At 37.3% G+C, this 8045-nt stretch overlaps 1 pseudogene; it reads right to left on the bottom strand.

Annotated features, from left to right (window-relative positions):
• Positions 1-477: 477 nt before the first annotated feature.
• LOC120622144 (40S ribosomal protein S3a-like) overlaps positions 478-8045 on the bottom strand; it is a 45708-nt pseudogene continuing 38140 nt past the window's right edge.

The raw sequence follows: 8045 nt of genomic DNA, 5'->3' as shown, positions 1-8045 counted from the left end.
TATACATGTTGTCTATTTTGGTCGTCCTGGTTTACATTGATCAGTTTGCAGATTACATTTTTAATAGAGTTGTAAAAATGTTACTACTAACAAGAATCTAGATTTCTCTTGTTTAGAACTACATAGATGCTCAATTGTCTACTGTAACAGCAATACTCCTCTTTCTCTCTGATCGAATGTGGAATATATATTGCTAGCAGGCACTTGTGCAAATTTTAATAGTACAGTGTTAGTGAACAGGTGTATGTTTAAATATAATGAAGTTAACCAATAAGACATTAAAATGGAAAAAAAAATCTCTGTAATACTTAACATACCACAAAAGTTTTAAAGTATGGAACAAAGTATAAAGGGTAGAATGTAAAATCAAAATCAAATAAATCAAATTACAGATATGCAGGAAATGTAAGTGATTTGAGGTTTTTTTTCCCCTCCATCACAAATCGGGTTTATTTGTCACCATGAAAATTCTGAATTTTAAGCATATTCTTGGACTGGGGGTTTGTATTCATAACTCGTCCAACTTTAGCACCTGTCTCTTCCCCAGTAGCTTTTCCAGAACTGCTACCTTTACCATCGAGCTCCATGAGTTTTCCCAGTTCAAACTTGGGTTTCTTCAACGTTTTTACTTTTATAATAAAGATATCATGGAGCAGATAAATAAATTGGCAAGTCTTTTCTATGTCTTTTCCAGTGCTATCTGGAATCAATTTGTCTGCACTTCTTGGGTCATGATTTCCATCATCTTCTGGATTTGGTGACCTGTTGATGCTGAGCATAAGAGGTCTTCCAAATCTGATTGTTGCATTTTTTAGTAAAAGCAACAGAGAACATATGAAGCAAATACCCATGGATAGTCTTGACATCAACATGAGCTTTAATCATGGTCTGCCATTTTTTGAATATGGAGCACATTTTGTCATGGGTAAGATCCACGCCATGGAAATTACTCAGGCAGTTTTTGCCCTGAACATCCTCAGTAATTAGCTTAAATTTTCTAAATGCAACTTCATCGTTCTACAGATCAGCTAAGCTCACTGCAAAAACACGACTCTTGAGACCATCAGATGTGATTTGGGTTCCTTGAGTTCTCGTGACTAGTGTTTTCCCAATATTTCTTATATTGAACATAGCTGGTGTTTTCACAGCATACCAATGTTTCTTAGAAAATGGGTCAACCACTTCTTGGCTCTCTTTTTGCTGCCATTCGTAAGGAGCTTGTTCTTGCCGACCACAGTGGTGCTGCTCAGATAGCCAAAAGGCAAGGTTTTAAAAAAAGATAAGTTAATTTCTTTTGTATCTTCAATGAATCCATGGAGCTGACTAAAAGGAAAATGGCAAAGTCATGATAAAGATCCTATTATAATAACCTTGATAAGGCAGTGATTTAGATCCATTGGCAGTGGGCGGAAAGAATGCATTTGGATTGCTCTCTGATGGACAAGGAAAATGTTTCTTTGGTGCTCTTGGAAAAGAAGGTATCCTTGATTCATCTTTTACTGGTTAAACAACATTAAATAGAGGTTGAAGATTAAAAACTGGCGTTTGAGACCCTTATTAACAGTGACATAGTGGGTAGATGGCAGATGCGATCTGCAGTAAGGAGAGGTTGCCTAACCAAAGCAAGATCACACTGGTGCATTTTAACTACTTGTTGGCTGACCTCTAAGAAATATGCAAATAAATTTGCTTATGTAAATGAGTTCACATTCAGTTTAAACACCAGTTTACATTAAAACGATTTTAAACCATATATCAACCAGTTATTTTTAAATTTATGTTTTTGAGTTATATGTGACTTTCCTCCCCTGACTTTCTCAAATATTGCAGCTCTCTGAGAGGTAATTTTATGTGAGTTTCTGAAGAGGAGATCCCTTTTTATTTAACTTTGTTTTCCTGGTCCATGATACAGAGTAAGTGCTCATAAATGTTTATTGAATGAATGTTTGAATGTATAAATAAATAGATGAATTAAGATCTCTTAGCTTAGATGACCTTGGACAAAGGTATTTATTATAGAGTTAGAAAAGAGATGAAGAATTCTGCACTCTGCATCTACCTTGTCCTGAAAATTCCAGGCATCTGTGTTGTCCCCAAAACACTGGGGGTGGTGGGATTATTTTGGGATTCATGGTTCACCCTTAGTCTGCTTTCTCTGGGAATTGCCTGTTCTCTTAGTCTTTATTGAAAGGAACTGGGAATTAGGATATCCAGAGCCCAAGTTGGATGATAGCAGAACAGAACACAATGGCATTCCTATGGGAGTAGCTGAATCAGGTTAATAGTGAAGAGTAGAATAAAGACCCAAGTATATCTTCTGGTGGGGTCCCAAGAACCACCCTGAATCTAGAACTACTCATTGTGTCCAGATCTTCTCTTACCTCCTACTTCTACTCCATTTCTTGCCCTCAGATTTCAGGAGATCTCTTATTTTTCTAATATTTGCTCTTGTGCCCCTATCCCTATATGTTTACTTGAACTAATTTAAATATTTCTTGCAATAAAACTTCATTCAGCTTTCTGTATAAAGCATCTGGGCATTATAAATAATTAAATCTGAAAACCCTCTGTTTCTTAGGTTCTTCCATAGAGGGGCTATGTTGAAGGAAAAGAAATTCGTATTACCCTAAGTTGTTCTCTGCTGCTGACCTCATCTAAGGTAAAAATGTTTTTTTGTGAAACTACAGCTTAGAAAATAACTTCTCTTCTATATTAGGGAGCAAGATGGTAGGAACATATCAGCTAAGAAACTCAAGAAACATTAAATTTTAGAGCTGAAAAGTAACAGAGAGGTTTCTGCTTTATTAGAGTCTCTAAAAACTTACATCCTGGCTCCTGGAATGGTAACTTCTCTTTTCAGTGCTGCCAAATGACTTGATTCCTTTGGTCCAGAAAGTACTGTCAGTGACCATATAGCACGAGCAACATCAAGTCATGTGTGGAAACTGGAAGTACAAGGCCATGTCCAAGGGAGATAATAGCCAGATGATTAATGCCAAGTCCAGGCAAATCTTTCTTCTGTTGACAGCTCTACTTCCACAAACCTGGCCAAGGGCATGCTCATTTGGGCAAGTTATTTTGCTGGGTTCAGTGGCCCCATATTACTTACTGTCTCTTCTGTATTACTTAGGGTACAGAGTAAGCTGCTGTATTAAAGAGATGCCTAAGTATAGTGGATCAACTATGATAGAAATTTATTTCTCTCTAACACAATAATCAGGGATCCAGGACTTGGTAGGGTACCTTCACCATATGTGGTTTTCATCTCTGGGTCCAAAGCCTTTGCCATTTCCATCCAATGAGAAAGATGGGGAGAGGTTGGAAAACCAAGAGGTCATGACTGTTTTTCATAAGGGCACACCCTGAAGTAGGGATAAATCACTTCTGCTCACCTATCATTAGTAGGACATAGTCAACATGGCCATACCCAGTGCAAAAATGTCTGGGAATGTCTTGGACAGCCATGGATGCAGGTAAAACTCCAGATTTTTACGATTAAATAAATCTAGGAAAAATGGATGTTGACAGATAATTAGCAGTGTCTGTCACATTCCTCAAACCCACTCTTGCCCCATAACTTACATACTCCAAATCCATTCTGCAGAGAAATGTAAACCCTTTCTTAGAAGGGCATAAGAGAACTGAACTAGAGATATGACTAATCAGTAGACATCTATAAAAATCAGTAGAAAGACAGTTCAGAGTACAGCCATATTGGTTGTGAGTGGTCTCTCTCTTTCTCTACCCTTTTGTGTGTATCAGTCAACCAGTCATAGACCTAGGTGAGCATCCCGGGATACCACTAGCTGATATGTGAATTTTCTCTAACTTCCTAGAAGTTATCATCCCACCTCTGCTGAATGCCTAATCTAAGGTTTATTCTGTGCTTTCAGCTATAGAGATTTATATTGTAAGAATAATTTAGAAAACAAGGGTAGAAAAATCCCATTTTACTAAATTATCTGCCACTCTTGTCACACTTAATAACAGCAGAGAGAACAAGAAAATAGAAATTGTTTATATTTATGTATCCAAAGATTTGAGTGTAAAATATAGTTGTTGGTTTACACATAAGATTATCATACATGGCGCCATATTGGATGTAAAGGATCTAAAACTATCTGGAAATTTGGGATGGTACAATCCCTCTACTGTTGATAAAATTACCTTAGAAAAATCTTTAGAAAAATCTTTATTTAAAATTTATAATTTTAAAAGGACCAGTTGTTGTCTCATGGTGTTGGCTTTTATTCTTTCAAATTTCTAGGTATCACAGCACGTGTTATTTTCTATCTTAAATTACAGTTGGTCTTTTTTTTTCTTTAAATATATGTCTTTCTCTCTTTGATTTGACTAATCTCCTTGAGGGAGAGTATCTACTTATGATTCTTCTCTGTGCCCCTCGGCAAAAAAACACTAACCTTTCAATACAGCAGGTACACAATAAATACTTATTGGATGGATGAATGAAGTAAGTAGTCAGAGATTTAGTTTCAATTCAGGCGGATGCTCAAACTTTGCCTCCTCTGAGAGGCCTTCTCTGACCATCCTATCTAGAATAACATGTGGATCCCCTCACCTGGGGCTAATTTTCTTCCTAGTACTTACTGCTGTACCCTACATGACTTGATCTGTGAGTTTAATTCTTATTATCTGTCTTCTGCTATTGAGATTATACTCTATGAGGGTCAGGAGTTTCTATCTTTTTTTCACTGCTGTATTCTCAGCCTTTAGAATAGTGACCGGCTCAATAAATACTATTGAAAACATTAATGAATGATTATAATGATATAAGGACAATTTCACTCATCAAAATAACTTTGGAGGATTTCATGTATCTATTAAAAAAAAAGACTTTGATTAGTCTTTCATGTATCTATTAAAAAAAAAAAAGACTTTGATTAGGCTTGGGGTGGGGCTTGAGACACCAAAGATTCTTTTCAAATAGTTGAACTGCCTTCTCAAGAGGATAGTGCTGTTTGTTGAATGGTTCAGTACTTGCTGATAACAGAATGAGTTGGGTAACACAAGTTCAGGGATATAAGCTGGGGCATAGTTGAATTTTTCTGTGTAGTAAAGGAGATGAGGAACTTGAAGCTCTTAAAAGTAATCTGGAAGGAGAAAAGACTAACTGGGAGGCTGACTGTTAGGTCAGAGAAGAAGAAAGAGAGAAACCCTGTTATGATATAACTGAGGAGGAATGTAGGGAAAAGAAAATGCCTAGTATAGACTTTAAGGGAATGCTATGTGCAACCCTATATAGCACCCTGAAGTCTCCCTGATCTTCAGAAAAAAAATGCAGACATCCCTAATGCTTAGAATTACTGTATTTTTGTTGGAAACTGTTCAGGGGCTGAGTTCAACTTCTGGATATATACAGATCTGACTCTGGATATGTACCCCTGACTCTGGGAATGGGGAGATGTCTGACAGTCGTCTGGATTACTTGAAACATATCCTAAAGGGAGACATTCAGTCATGTAGGGGTTCTGCTTCCCCTATTATACTGAATTCCTTAGAGTCGAGTCATGCATCTCCAACTTTCTTTGAAAATCCCACAAAGGAGTAAGGAATCTAGATAACGATCACTTAATGAATGTTAACTATCAGTCAGCTACTGCTGCATAACAACCAACAACCAAATCTCAGTGGCATTTACAGTAAGCATTTACCTCTCACATGTCTGTGGATTGATTTGAGAGGCACTGATTTAGGCTGAACTTGAATGGGTGACTCTGGTTTCAGTTGTAGGTCTGGCTGAGTTGGATTTCTCTGTGTCATAGGCTCTGGTCTGCTTGATATGGACTTATTTGAGGTTTCAGGCTGAAGGGATAGCATCTACTTGAAGGGAAGCTCTTTTAACTGTGATGGCAGAGTCACAAGCAAACAAGCAGAGTATAAGATGTCTATTAAAGCTTATACTGAGAACTAGCAAACTCTCAATTTTGCCCACATTTCATTGACTGCAGTATCACAAGCTAAGCTCCAAGTCATGTCATGGCCTCTGTTTGGTGCACAATGAACATTAAAGGTTGTGGATATAGGATCAGCAATTCAGGCTACCACATTAATAGACCTACTGACCAATCTTACATGATGCTGAGCAGCCGGGCCAGACAGTGAGTCCATTCCTAGCAGATATTGGTGTGGCTATGATTTGAGGGCCTTTCAGTGAATTCTTTTATTTTTCCTCTTTGCAAAAGGGGCCATTAAAGTTAAAAACCTATTTTTGTAATAGAATGCACACGACAGTACACATATTGACCTATGTTTTTAGTCAATATCAAGATTTATTGTCCCCAGAGTTAAATAAATCGTGATATTGACCCCATCATAAGCCAATATCTGCCTAATGCATTTTTTTAAAAGTATTTTGTATTCATTTATATTAATAGGACACAAGCAATCACTCACAGTGTTACTTTCTTTTCCCTTTCTTGCTCTTTCTCCTTTGTTATATTTTCATCTGTCCTGGTGATTAGCTCAGGGTTAACATAAAAGTTGCTGAGGTGGTACACAGTATGTAGTGTAGGAAAGATGGCCAACAGTGGACACTGCCCCACTATAGAAAGAGGAAGATTTGTTTCCATAGAGAATTATGCCCTCTCTGATTCCAGATGGTAGAAATGAATTGTTTTCTTTAGCAGTTGTTTTTCCCTGGGTCCCTCTTCTCTCTGATGTTCCTATATATAATTCCTTTGGGTCAGTGGGGAAAAAGGAGGTGAAAGGGATGAGGCAGAAAGGGATACTAAGTCAAGAGTTCTTCAGTTGTCCTTGAATTAGTTTCTCTGGCTTTCTTTCTGTGCTGCTTTATTCTTGATTTCTTTGTCTTTTTCTTTCATTCCATTTTGTAGCTGGCATTTACATTTTCTGGAGGAGTAGAAAAAAATATTTCTTTAATACTGAATTCCATTTATCTCCATAAATTGGTTAGGGTATATGATCTAAAGGACTCAGCTGTTTTTAAAATAGGTTTATTCCTTTCCTTGAAGATTATTTCCACACAGTATAGACGAGTTAGAAGGAGACTCATTTTGTAGACCTCAGTGAGAGTTCCACATTTGCAGGGCATCATTTCAGATGTGGTGTTTTTGAACAAAGAAATTAAATTTATATGTATCACCTAAATTATTTTGAATTCATGGTTCAGCAAAGAGTTCAGATCCTGATCAAATATGTAGTTTGCATGAGAGCTAACACCCTTCTCAATAATAACATGGCAGTTCTATTTACACTGTTGACTAGATTGGGAGTGTATGTGTGCTGCTTTGTGAGAATTTACCCTGGTTGTTTGCAGTCGGGCCTATGCTAAATGTGCAATTTTACCACAATTAAAAAATTTCCAGAGAGGTAATTGAGAGAAGAGGTTTTCAAACAGTTCTCACCCCTTGTAAATAACAGGTTCCCCTCACCCCAAGCATCTTTCAGAGGAAATGAATTGTGCAGTCTTCCGCTTTTTTGCCAGCTATCAAAATGCTGTCATTGTGCAGGGTTCCATGTGGCCCTGCCTTCTCCACGAACATTTCCCAGCTCTTCCTGCTCTGCTCCTCCCTCCTCATCTAGACCTCTACAAAGTGTATGGTCTGTATCACCTAATCAGTGCCTGACTTAATTTGGGTTGGTTTTATTTTCCTGCTTTTGGTGTTCACTTTATCTCCATACCAGATTATAAACTACAGAAGAGTTATTCACTTTTTTAAAAATGGGAGCTAGGAAAATGATGATGATGATGATGATGATTGCAGCAAACATTTATTTTTACTCACTTGTACCAGAGACTGTTCTAAATCCTTTAGATAGATTAATTCATTTAATCTTTACAACAACCCTAACAGTTATTTTCAATTATTATCCCTATATTACATAGGAGGAAATTATTTAGGCACAGAGAAGTTAAGCAACTTGCTAAGGCAAAGGGTAGACCAACATTCAAAACCAGGTTATTGGACTCTGAAGCCCATGCTCTTAATGACAGTGTCAATCTCTTTGATGATTATTAGAATAGGCCCTGGATTTCTTGCTTGAACCTAGAGGAGAGTAAGATG

This window comes from Pteropus medius, unplaced genomic scaffold, assembly GCF_902729225.1.
Source record: "Pteropus medius unplaced genomic scaffold, Ma_sr-lr_union100, whole genome shotgun sequence".
In the NCBI taxonomy this organism is placed as follows: Eukaryota; Metazoa; Chordata; class Mammalia; order Chiroptera; family Pteropodidae; genus Pteropus; species Pteropus medius.
This window is presented reverse-complemented; position numbering and strand designations above follow the sequence as displayed.